Here is a 13467-nt window from a genome sequence, read left to right on the forward strand (position 1 = left end):
GCAGGCATAACATAAGTGATTATGGCCATATTACTACAATTTTTTGTAGTTTTTACCTGTAATAGTTATAACGACCTACAAGAGGATGGATTAAACGTACAAAAATGACATTGTAGGATTATCGTTAAGTTCATTGCCTAATTTCCCAATAAACACAAACGTTTGAAAAATACTAAAATGCAATAATTTTTCAAACATTTTTTCAAAGGATTAGGGTACTATTCAAGTTGAGAAATTGTTGAGAAAATCGCGTTCTCAACAAAAAACAGACATTACCCTCAACAGTAAAATTCAACACAATAGCAATAATCTCTCAATTGTAATCCTCAAAATTGAAATGCATTGCTACTCAATAATTTCTCAAACAGTTTTCAATGTGAGACAAATTAAAAACTAATATTGCTGCGAATATTTTCTAACCACAATTTGCATGAAAGTCAATCCCAGTTCTTACTGAAAGTCAACACTAAATTTCTAGTGATTTTGTACATTTTATTAATTTTTTTCGTTAAAAATATAATAATATTAAATATAACATTTACAATATATAAAAATAATAATATGTTATAATACCAATCAAAACATAATTATCTTATTAAAGGTATTAATAACTAAAACTATCAATACAACTTTAAATAACTTAAACATTTTTCATGTATAATTTCCCCCATAATGTTGGTGTCACATAACTATTAATTAATTAATTATTAATTAATATGCTGACAATTTCAAATAATTACTATCGAGGAACTTGCTGGCCTGCGTGTTAGAATAGATTCCATCAAGAGGAATTCACAAAATATCAAACTGATGACGGAATGTAAATTGATGTAATGCACATTTTCATCCAGAAGTTCTTGATTTAGGAACTGTTGCACTTTGTTTTAATTGGTTGCACTTTGCAAGTTTTCTGGAATCTTTTCTTTGTTGTTTCCTTCATCATTTTTTCACCGGTCAACATCTTCCAAGAATATAACATCCAATGATTTTAGTTTTCTGCAAAACAATCGAGTTTTGTGATTTCCATTACGTTTTCATTTCACTTTTTATTTTGACTTACCAATTATAATTACCGTTTTGGATTAATTTCAGTTTTATGTCAATAAAAATAACTGACCACGTACTTCGTGGCACAAAATGTGTTGAAACCCACAAAATTCCTCAAGAACGTTGGTGTCACAAAATTCTTGTAAAACTCATTAAAATTCGGGAAATTAGCAAGGAACTTGATGACTAGAGAGTTAGAATAAATTTCCAGCAATTTCAATTCACAAAATATCAAATTAAACCGATGATGCGATGTAAATTAAACTATAGGCGTGATGCGAATTATCACCCAGTAGTTGATATGGAAAAGCATAAATACCAAGTTTAATTCATTGTACTTTGATTTATGGAAACTTTCTCTTTTCGATAAGCCACCATCATTTTTCATTGGTCAACCTCTTAATGTTTCCAAGAATGCAGCATCCAAATATTTTAGTTTTCTGCAATGAGATTTAAATTTAGTGACTTCTCTAAAGTGTTGATTTAATTTTTCATATTGACTTACCAATTATTATAAACTATTTGAAGCAGTTCCAGTTACTTGTCCAACATTTTTTCATCGGTCAGCTTTTTAATGTTTTAAAGAACGTAGAATCCATAATTTTAGTTTTCGGCAAAGAGATATAATTTAGTGTCTTCCTTAAAGTTTCATATCATTTTTTTATTTTCACTTACGTATTATTAGAAACTATTTGGAGTAAATTCAGTTTTTTGTCTAAAATGTTTTTTATTTCTTTCAATTGACCACGAACTTCGTTGCACAAACAAGTATTGAAAACCACATGGTTTTTTCGTTGCATTTTAGGGTAGTGTTTTGTCAAAGTTTTCTCATATTATCTTCAACCCCTTTTCAAAGATTTCGTCAACATTTTGGCAAATTGGAAGTAATTCGCAAACAATTTGAAGATGTATTGAATATGAGCTGTTTCAAGTCAAGTTGAATTTATGTTGATAATTATAGTTACCCTCAAACTGAAAAGTTGTTGCATTTGAAAAACGCTCATCCTGTGTTTATTGGGTTGGTCATAAACTGATCCTCATAGGCCTTTATGCCCTATTTTTGAATAATTCGATAAAATGAGCGGCAATACACAGAGAATACAGATTGCTTGTGACAATCGAATTTATTACCAACCTCCTTTTGGCAGTTGTAGCAACTACCACACGCTCACAAAAAATCCTTTCTGTAACATATACTCCCAAACATATTTTGCTTCAAGCATATACATTTTTGAGTATTGCCCAAACATTTATATGTTTGATCTCTTCCAATATATAATATGTTTGAAAGCATATTGGTTAAACAATATATGTTTGGGTAGTCTAAGTTCCAAACATTTTGTATTTTTGCATCCAAATTCAATAATGTTGTCTTCCAAAAAACAATATGTTATTATGTGAACATATAATATGTTTGGAAGCATTTTGCACCCAAAAATATTATATGCTTAAAAAAAATTCTCCCAAACAATATTGTGCTCAAAATTTTTTTTATTTATTTATATATTTACAATCATAATGAATTATGAAAATAAACAGGTAATATAGGTGCTAACAACATAGGTTTTCGACCTGAATGCTCAAAATTTTGTTTCTGCCCAATTGTATATTCCCCCACATCTTTCTCACTTCCACGAGATTTTTTAGTTCTTAGCACCTTTTTCTGTAATACAAACATTGTAGAAGAAATTATTCAATTGTATGATTTTTTTTTATTTTAATTTTACCTTTTGCCGGACGGGGATTCGAACAGCGGACCACACAGTTTGTAAGGATCAAAGAAGTAGCTGATCAATTGCCCAAGGAAAAATAAAATGTTAATTTTGTAATAACAAGCAACAACCACCAACTTAATTCAATATCGCCCCCTGTTAAATAGCGCTCCAAGCTACTAAACACATATATGTTTATAGGCTATTTCTAAATTAATATATGTTTGCATCCAAGCATATTATATTTACAAACATTTTATGTCCCAAACATAATATGTTCCAACATATTAACATATATGTCCCAAACATGTTATGCTAGTTTATGAACATTATATGCTTGCACTCAAAAATATTGTGTTTAAAAATTTGTGTTCCAAACATATAATGTTTATAGCCAAACATATGAAAAACAGTCTTTTTCATCCGTGCAGTTGGCAGTTGTGACACCCAACAAATTCGGTCGACTCAAGCGAATGATGGGAAACCTAACTAATACTATATATGGAGTTGGTTGTGTCGGACGATGGAATTGGTCGTTGGTTCCTTCTTCATTTTGGTTGTATCTCCCAACTTTAAAGCACCATGACCGAATTGAATAACAAAATCCCACAAAATACTGCATTTTATTTATATTTTTTAGATGATATACTTAAATACAATATATTAAAACATTATAAAAAATGTTCACCCTTAAAAGTATACACTCCAGCATGAATAGGTTGGGGAATCGACAGATAATGGAGCTAAATCTTTGGTACTCTTGGCATATTAGTATTTATAGATGGTGTCCGAACTGTCTATAGCCCGTCTAAAACACACAATAAATTAAGAAAAGAAATTCGTATGGTCACTTTCTTGGGGTTTCATATATATAAGGCAGATGTAGAGATGGATTTTTTCAGAGCCGCCGTGTTAAACACAAAGAAATTATTCCATATTGAGGATGCGCACCGTAGCATTGAGTACCATGAAGCTATTTGTTTGCAACATAGCCAATATTGCTGTGTATTATTTTAGTTTCACAGCCAATATAGTGTACTAAGGCCAGTTTCGCACGACACAAGTTGTTCACGACAATATTTTATAGGCAGTCCACGGATGAGGCAGATAAACTTCGAAACGAATAAGAAATATTTCGTTTTCAGTTGTAGTTATTTGATATTAAAAAACACACTATATTTCAACGTTGATGGTAATAATTTTATTGACATTTCAAAAATATATTCAAAGGAATGCGGCTGTGAGTAGCAAACGAAAGTGCTGACTACTAAATGACAGTTACAAAGGTTTTATAAGGTTGGTTGTGCCTATCGAATTCGATCAAAATTTTTGAAAAGAGAGGCATTTAGTTTAGACAACTAATTGTCTTGTATTACAAACAACAAATGATAGAAGGAACGAAATAACGCTTGTAAATAAAGTAATATGAATGACACAACTGTGATTTGATTGTAAATGTAGAATTTTCGTTACAATAATCGATTTTTCAATCTATCTGTTTTCGGTGTGTATGTATAGTCAGCATAATAAAAAACAAAATATGGATGATTTTAAAGTTGGGGTATCTCAAAAATGAATTTCAGAAAAATACAATGTCCAAAAACCAACTGCGTCTCGAGTTATAAACAGTGGGTGCACCAAAACTACACTGGATTAGAAGAAAACCTAAGAATACGCCAAAGGAAGATCAAATAATCAAAAGAACTATGCAACAATTCAATCAAATATCATCTAAAGAAGTCAAAAATTAAATTCAATTGGGTATATCAACCATTAGAAGTCGGAGTGCGACTATACAAAAATGTCAAAAATCACTTAATTCCATGAAAACTAGGTTAAATACCTTAAATGACATGAGGAGCAGTGGAAGTGTGTTATATTTTCCTACGAATCAAAGTATAACTTGAATGGTTCTGATGGTAGAAGTTTAGTACGAATGTCCCAAGGAAAGTCTTAATGCAAGAAATACAATAAGTTCCATCAATCATTGTGGGGGGCAATATTATGGTGTGGGGGTGTTTTTCTGGACAAGTTATTGGCCCTATTTATAGAGGGTATTATGCTGTCGGAAGTCTACAAAAACAATTTGTCCCATGTGGTATTGCCATAAGCATTCCGTGGAATGCCGTCTGCATGAATCATTCAGCGCGATTATGACCTCCATCACACGTGTAAGGTGGTAAAACAATGGATTTCCGATGAACAATTGCGAGTGCTTGACTGGTCTGCTCTGTCGCCTAATGTAAAAGTCATAAAATAACCTTTGGAAAGCCGTAAAACGAAAATTTGGTATTAAATTTTTGCAAAAGGCTTATGGTCCCTATTTAATCATTGATCGTTTAATCTTAACCAATGGCAAGAAGTTGCGCAGAAGTAATCAAACGGTATGGCTATAGTATAAACTATTAACATTTAATGTTAAAAGTTACAAAAACTTTGTTTTTAAACAAACATATGTGCCACTCAATATTAGTTGCAAATGTTTTGAACAGGTGAAAACTCTTATTTTTAAATATTTTTACGGTTTATTTTCAACAGGGAATTTGGTTGCAAATGTTTTGAACAGCACTGTATATGGGAGCTATACCAACATATGGACCGATAGCCATAATTTTGTTCACACCTATTTGTGGCCCTAAAATATTTGTGGCAAATAGAAAATACGGTTTCTAGAAGCTCAAGAATTAAAATCAGGATATCGGTCTATATGGGGGCTATACCAATCCCTGGGCCGATAGCCATCAATTTCTACACACTTATTTGTGGTCCTAAAATATCTCTGGATTTCAAGTTTAAATCAAATAGTATAGAAAATACGGGTTCTAGAAGCCCAATAAGTAACATCGGGATATCTGTGTATATAAGTACATTGATAGACACCATTTTCGGCACACCTATTTGTGGTCCTAAAATGCCTCTAGATTTCCAATTTCAGGGAAATAGTATAGAAATTATGGTTTCTAGAAGCTCAAGAAGTAAAATCGGGCTATATAGCGGACTATACCAAAAGGTCATCAATAAATTCCATTTTATCGTTAAATAGTTCCGACATAAATATAAAGCCGTGACCGAAGTTTCACGATGATACGTATACTGGAAGTATTTTTGGCCGCTAACTCCATACAGCACCGACCACTGTGCATACGTGGCGTACCTGTGTGTGTGTATACAACGCATAGAGGCACCCTTCAGTTTTTTTGGTGCCAATTGACCCCTTTTTCCAAGCAATTGGAATTTTATACCGGTCATGGTACTGGTTGTATTTAGGCAATTGGTAGCCACTTCATGAATTTGTCTCTAGACCACAATGAACCCATCCCCTAACCGGTTCAAATGTCTCTGTCACAGGGTTAATTAACACATTTCTGGCCCTTTTGCATCTATAACAGGGACAGTTCTATTTTTAGATTTTTTTCAGTTATATTTTCCCTACATTTGTTCATTTTCTACCAATATCACAAACATTTAAATTGACGTTTCAACGCTGGGTGTTCAATGGCGTTTGTGGCTGAATGCGTTAAGGCGTTTTGTTATGCTGCCAGTAAACCCAGGTTCAAAACCTGGCCGGAGCGAAAAAGTTTTTCAAATTGTAAAAATTAGATAAAATAACATAAGACAAATAAATAGTTTCACAGCCAATATAGTGTACTAAGGCCAGTTTCGCACGACACAAGTTGTTCACGACAATATTTTATAGGCAGTCCACGGATGAGGCAGATAAACTTCGAAACGAATAAGAAATATTTCGTTTTCAGTTGTAGTTATTTGATATTAAAAAACACACTATATTTCAACGTTGATGGTAATAATTTTATTGACATTTCAAAAATATATTCAAAGGAATGCGGCTGTGAGTAGCAAACGAAAGTGCTGACTACTAAATGACAGTTACAAAGGTTTTATAAGGTTGGTTGTGCCTATCGAATTCGATCAAAATTTTTGAAAAGAGAGGCATTTAGTTTAGACAACTAATTGTCTTGTATTACAAACAACAAATGATAGAAGGAACGAAATAACGCTTGTAAATAAAGTAATATGAATGACACAACTGTGATTTGATTGTAAATGTAGAATTTTCGTTACAATAATCGATTTTTCAATCTATCTGTTTTCGGTGTGTATGTATAGTCAGCATAATAAAAAACAAAATATGGATGATTTTAAAGTTGGGGTATCTCAAAAATGAATTTCAGAAAAATACAATGTCCAAAAACCAACTGCGTCTCGAGTTATAAACAGTGGGTGCACCAAAACTACACTGGATTAGAAGAAAACCTAAGAATACGCCAAAGGAAGATCAAATAATCAAAAGAACTATGCAACAATTCAATCAAATATCATCTAAAGAAGTCAAAAATTAAATTCAATTGGGTATATCAACCATTAGAAGTCGGAGTGCGACTATACAAAAATGTCAAAAATCACTTAATTCCATGAAAACTAGGTTAAATACCTTAAATGACATGAGGAGCAGTGGAAGTGTGTTATATTTTCCTACGAATCAAAGTATAACTTGAATGGTTCTGATGGTAGAAGTTTAGTACGAATGTCCCAAGGAAAGTCTTAATGCAAGAAATACAATAAGTTCCATCAATCATTGTGGGGGGCAATATTATGGTGTGGGGGTGTTTTTCTGGACAAGTTATTGGCCCTATTTATAGAGGGTATTATGCTGTCGGAAGTCTACAAAAACAATTTGTCCCATGTGGTATTGCCATAAGCATTCCGTGGAATGCCGTCTGCATGAATCATTCAGCGCGATTATGACCTCCATCACACGTGTAAGGTGGTAAAACAATGGATTTCCGATGAACAATTGCGAGTGCTTGACTGGTCTGCTCTGTCGCCTAATGTAAAAGTCATAAAATAACCTTTGGAAAGCCGTAAAACGAAAATTTGGTATTAAATTTTTGCAAAAGGCTTATGGTCCCTATTTAATCATTGATCGTTTAATCTTAACCAATGGCAAGAAGTTGCGCAGAAGTAATCAAACGGTATGGCTATAGTATAAACTATTAACATTTAATGTTAAAAGTTACAAAAACTTTGTTTTTAAACAAACATATGTGCCACTCAATATTAGTTGCAAATGTTTTGAACAGGTGAAAACTCTTATTTTTAAATATTTTTACGGTTTATTTTCAACAGGGAATTTGGTTGCAAATGTTTTGAACAGCACTGTATATGGGAGCTATACCAACATATGGACCGATAGCCATAATTTTGTTCACACCTATTTGTGGCCCTAAAATATTTGTGGCAAATAGAAAATACGGTTTCTAGAAGCTCAAGAATTAAAATCAGGATATCGGTCTATATGGGGGCTATACCAATCCCTGGGCCGATAGCCATCAATTTCTACACACTTATTTGTGGTCCTAAAATATCTCTGGATTTCAAGTTTAAATCAAATAGTATAGAAAATACGGGTTCTAGAAGCCCAATAAGTAACATCGGGATATCTGTGTATATAAGTACATTGATAGACACCATTTTCGGCACACCTATTTGTGGTCCTAAAATGCCTCTAGATTTCCAATTTCAGGGAAATAGTATAGAAATTATGGTTTCTAGAAGCTCAAGAAGTAAAATCGGGCTATATAGCGGACTATACCAAAAGGTCATCAATAAATTCCATTTTATCGTTAAATAGTTCCGACATAAATATAAAGCCGTGACCGAAGTTTCACGATGATACGTATACTGGAAGTATTTTTGGCCGCTAACTCCATACAGCACCGACCACTGTGCATACGTGGCGTACCTGTGTGTGTGTATACAACGCATAGAGGCACCCTTCAGTTTTTTTGGTGCCAATTGACCCCTTTTTCCAAGCAATTGGAATTTTATACCGGTCATGGTACTGGTTGTATTTAGGCAATTGGTAGCCACTTCATGAATTTGTCTCTAGACCACAATGAACCCATCCCCTAACCGGTTCAAATGTCTCTGTCACAGGGTTAATTAACACATTTCTGGCCCTTTTGCATCTATAACAGGGACAGTTCTATTTTTAGATTTTTTTCAGTTATATTTTCCCTACATTTGTTCATTTTCTACCAATATCACAAACATTTAAATTGACGTTTCAACGCTGGGTGTTCAATGGCGTTTGTGGCTGAATGCGTTAAGGCGTTTTGTTATGCTGCCAGTAAACCCAGGTTCAAAACCTGGCCGGAGCGAAAAAGTTTTTCAAATTGTAAAAATTAGATAAAATAACATAAGACAAATAAAAAAAAAAAACATTGATAGAAATAAGAAGTAAAATTGGTGGAAAAATTTGTTTTTTTAGAACTGTCTCTCTAACATGTCTATTTGAACTGGTTAATTGGTGGGTTGAAAACAACCGGTTAAAGGATTGGTTTGTAGGTATCTATGTGGGGGTCAATTGACCCTTCCTATGACAACCCCATGTTAATTTCACCGGTCACCTAACCAGTTAAAGGACCTGTACCGGCTATAAAGGACAGGTGAATCGACCGGTTTGGGACCAGTCCCAAGAACTGAAGGGAGGTTGTCTGGTGAATATCACTACATGTAAGCGTTGTTGGAAGAGGCAGGAACAGCGTATGCCACCATATTGATCGTTGCGTGGCCATTACAAACGGTTATAGCACTAGGTGTATTTGTTTGGAATGATTACACATGGGGGTAATTTACTCCATACAAATTTCGTCCTATTAGTTCCACATTATCGTATAGTATGGAGGCTGTAAAAAGCGATGTTTTTCGCTTTATTTTTCTTTACTAAGACGCGATAGTATGAATATAATTTCGGTTGACTTCCAAAAAGAATGGCCGTAATAACAAACAATAATAGCGGTTCTTTTCAAAGCGACGCTCTTTTTATTTATTTATTTCATTGGTGCCTTTCGCACCAATAATTTTTTGCGTTGAGATCCCTGTGATCTTTTTCTACTAAAGACTTTGTAGCACTGAATTTAATTAGTAGAACTATAGTAGAAAAGAATAGGAAGATAATAACTCTACACTTTCTACATACCATATGATTTTGTGATAATCAACGAAATAGTACTAAGTACTAACATTAACGTAATAGTTAAATGACTTAAATAAAATACAATAGGAATTCGAATAAAATTCAAATGATAGAAAAAGTAGTTATTGTAATTAAATAAATTATAAACATTTCACTAGCTTGTTTCAACTGCCGCAACACCGTCCCCGTTGCAGGACTGCAACTCAACTTTGGAGCACTCAAAAGGTAGTTCATGAATCGCTGGTTCATATGTGCTGCCTTTTGTTTTGACTTCGGCGACTCGCACTTTGTTGTCTGAACTAAATTCGATGTCTAAGATTTTGCCAGTTAGCCATTTCTGTGGTGGAAGATTGTCCTTGTGTATTAGGACCACGTCTCCTATCTTGACATTGTCGGTTGAGCTCGTCCACTTGACTCGAGTCTGGAGTTCTCGAATATAATATAGTCGCCAGGTCCTTGAGTGAGGAAATTATTCGAAAGCGCTTCAATGAACTCGCTTTGTTGTTGGTAATGATTTCAGTGCACAGCCTATTAACAAAAGGCCTGGAGTGAGTGCCACTTCGTCGTTTGGGTCTTCGGTAATTGCTACTATTGGCTTCGAATTTAGCAATTCGGTAATTGCTACTATTGGCTTCGATCGACAGCACCCAATAAATCTCAAAATATACCCAATAATTCGTAACAATTTTCTATGTTAAGATGTACTTTCAATTAATCTTAAACCCGAATTCTCAAATTTCAACCCAGAGCTTATCGAAGTAGTCTGAGACTTTTTCATTTCCAATATCAAGTCACTGGGACTTAATTCAAAACGATTAACTGTCCACTTCTCAATACTATGCATTAAAAATCTGGCCAAGAAAGCCAGTATGAATTCTGAAGTTCGGTTACGTCACAACCCTTAGACACTATATCTGTGGGGTTTTGGGCAAATGGGACATACCTCCACTTTGCCTTCTCGCAATATTCTGATATCTGAGCCAATCTATTCTCACCAAAACTGCTTAACATTGACGTGTGAGTTTCCACCCAATGTAAAACTATCTCCGAGTCGCCCCAGAAAAAATATCGTCTATTTTGAAAGGTGAGAAGTTCCAGAAAAAATATCGTCTATTTTGAAAGGTGAGGGGTTCACGTTCGCAACTGACCATAATTTGGCTAGCAAATGAGCCGCACACAACTCCAATCTGGGAAGGGGTTTAATTTTCTTTGATGGTGCCACTCTAGATTTAACCTTGTAGTAACGTCACCTTGCCTGGACACCGTATGCCTTCATTGAGGCATCAGCGAAACCATGTATTTGGACAGACGCGTTAAGCGTTGTACCTATGAATCTGGGCATACAAATTTGATTAATTTGGGTTATTACGGTTTTGAAAGAGCTCAATTTTGTGTCCAAATGTTGGGATATGGATTCATCCCAGTCAAGATTATTTTATTAAGGGCGAAAGTAATCGCAAAGGATCGAAAAGGAGATACGACACATATAATATATTTCTCTTTATAGCAGGAAGATCGGAAAAATCATTGTCCAAATGAATAAAAAACAAGTAAGTAAAGTCAAAGTCGGGCTGGGCCGACTATATTATACCCTTCACCATTATATAGACCAAAATTTGTGTTACCATTTCAACTCCTTCAAATTTGTTGGGAGTTATTATCAAGGTTTATATTCCCATATACAAATATTTATATCTGAAACGATTTGGAGAACATTTTTTGTACTTCTACAAAATCGCTAGAATTAAAAATTAAATAAACCCTGGGATGAAACACAATGTTAGTAAAAAAATATGGGAAATATAAAGCTAGAGCAATTTTGATGCAACTTTACAAACGAGCATTTATGATTTATCGGGCGATACATATGTATTCGAGATATAGGACAATTTGAGTAATATTTACAATTTTTGCTACTCAGCAGTGGCGATTTTACAAGGATATTGGTTAAATCTCGGCAAGATATGTGGTCAATTGTGGGTTGTGATATATTATTTGCCCAATTCGGGCGATATTTCTACAAGTCGGAGCTTTATTTAAAATTCTACCATTCTGTGGAAAGTTTGACATTACAGTGTGTAGAATATTACTACGATATGGGGAAATCATCACAGAATTTTGTGTAAAATGTGGGTATTTTGGCCATATTAGATCAAGATGACACACTTAAATAGCATATTAAATGTATTATCTGTGGAATTTATCGAGTCAATTGGAGGATACTCCCATTGCAAATGGGTCTAAAATATGAAACATTCTGCCATATTTCCCCTACTCTGGCGTACATATATGGGAGCTATATCTAAATATGAACCGATTTTGACCAAATTTGACATGTATAGTTAGAATAATAATGCTGCTATCTCAGCAAAAACGTAAATGGGAGAATAATTTTGGCCTACGTGGTCATATGGGTGTAAATCGGGCGAAATATATATATGGGAGCTATATCTAAATCTGAACCGATTTCAACCAAATTTGGCACACTTACCGATACTATTAAACGTACTCCTTATGCAAAATTTGAAGCAACTCAGGGCAAAGCTCTGGCTTTTGAAGCCATATAAGTGCAATCGGACAAAAGATATATACGGGAGCTATATCAAAATCTGAACCGATTTGAACCAAATTTGACACGCTTAACGATACTATTAAACGTACTCCTTGTGCAAAATTTGAAGCAAATCAGGGCAAACCTCTGGCTTTTGAGGCGATATGAGTCTAAATCGGGCGAAAAATATATATGGGAGCTATATCTAAATCTGAACTGATTTTAACCAAATTTAGCACACTGAATGATACTCTTAAACATACTTCTTGTGCAAAATTTTAAGCAAATCAGGGCAAAACTCTGGCTTTTGCGGTCATATTAGTTGAAATCGGACGAAAGATATATATGGGAGTTATATCTTAATCTGAACCGATTTCAACCAAATTTAGCACAATTAACAATACTATTAAACTTGCCCCTTGTGCAAAATTTGAAGCAAATCAGGACAAAACTCTATAACATATCTAGATCTGAGCCGATTTGGCTGATATTTTGCATATCTTACGAAAGCCCCAAAATATTTGGCTACGCGAAATTTTGAGAAAATACGTTGATAAATACGTCAATTATGACCAGATCGGTGATAAATATATATGGCAGCTATATCTAAATCTGAACCGATTTTTTTTTCAAAATCAATAGAGATTGTCTTTTAGCCAATGTAAAACTATGTGCCAAATTTGAGTACTTAAACTGCGAGTTGTACTTTGCACACAAAATTACATATACAGACAGACGGACGGACAGACAGACTGACGGACATCGCTAAATCGACTCAGAATTTAATTCTAAGACGATCGGTATACTAAACGATGGGTCTCAGATTTTTCCTTCTTGGCGTTACATACAAATGCACAAACTTATTATACCCTGTACAACAGTAGTGGTGAAGGGTATAAAAAATAACGTCATCATGCGCCTTCCAATTTATCCCAAGAGCCCTTGTAATGGTTCCATCGTGTACATCCAATTGCATTACTAACTCGTCACATCCAAGCCCCTTGACATTTGAATGCCATTTTGATAAAGAGAACCCACAAGCGTTAAGTATTTGAATGACTTCACTACGTATTTGCATCAATGTATCAATATCATTAGCTCCTGCCACACAGAGAAGATATTGGTTGGCAATCGGTTATAATAATGAAAATTCTAAT

The 13467-nt window shown here is 34.2% G+C and overlaps 1 protein-coding gene and 1 long non-coding RNA gene across 6 annotated transcripts in view; one reads left to right on the forward strand and one right to left on the reverse strand.

Annotated features, from left to right (window-relative positions):
* LOC142232660 (protein ABHD18) overlaps window positions 1-13467 on the forward strand; it is a gene marked incomplete in the record, with an annotated part of 369540 nt that overhangs the window by 124999 nt on the left and 231074 nt on the right.
* On the reverse strand, window positions 573-2099 carry LOC142232661 (uncharacterized). Its single transcript, XR_012721160.1, has 3 exons — window positions 1553-2099; window positions 1061-1487; window positions 573-996 (listed from the first exon to the last, which is right to left on the reverse strand). It is a non-coding gene; the product is annotated as an uncharacterized LOC142232661 (long non-coding RNA).

The sequence above is a fragment of the Haematobia irritans genome, chromosome 4 (assembly GCF_050003625.1).
Source record: "Haematobia irritans isolate KBUSLIRL chromosome 4, ASM5000362v1, whole genome shotgun sequence".
NCBI lineage: Eukaryota > Metazoa > Arthropoda > Insecta > Diptera > Muscidae > Haematobia > Haematobia irritans.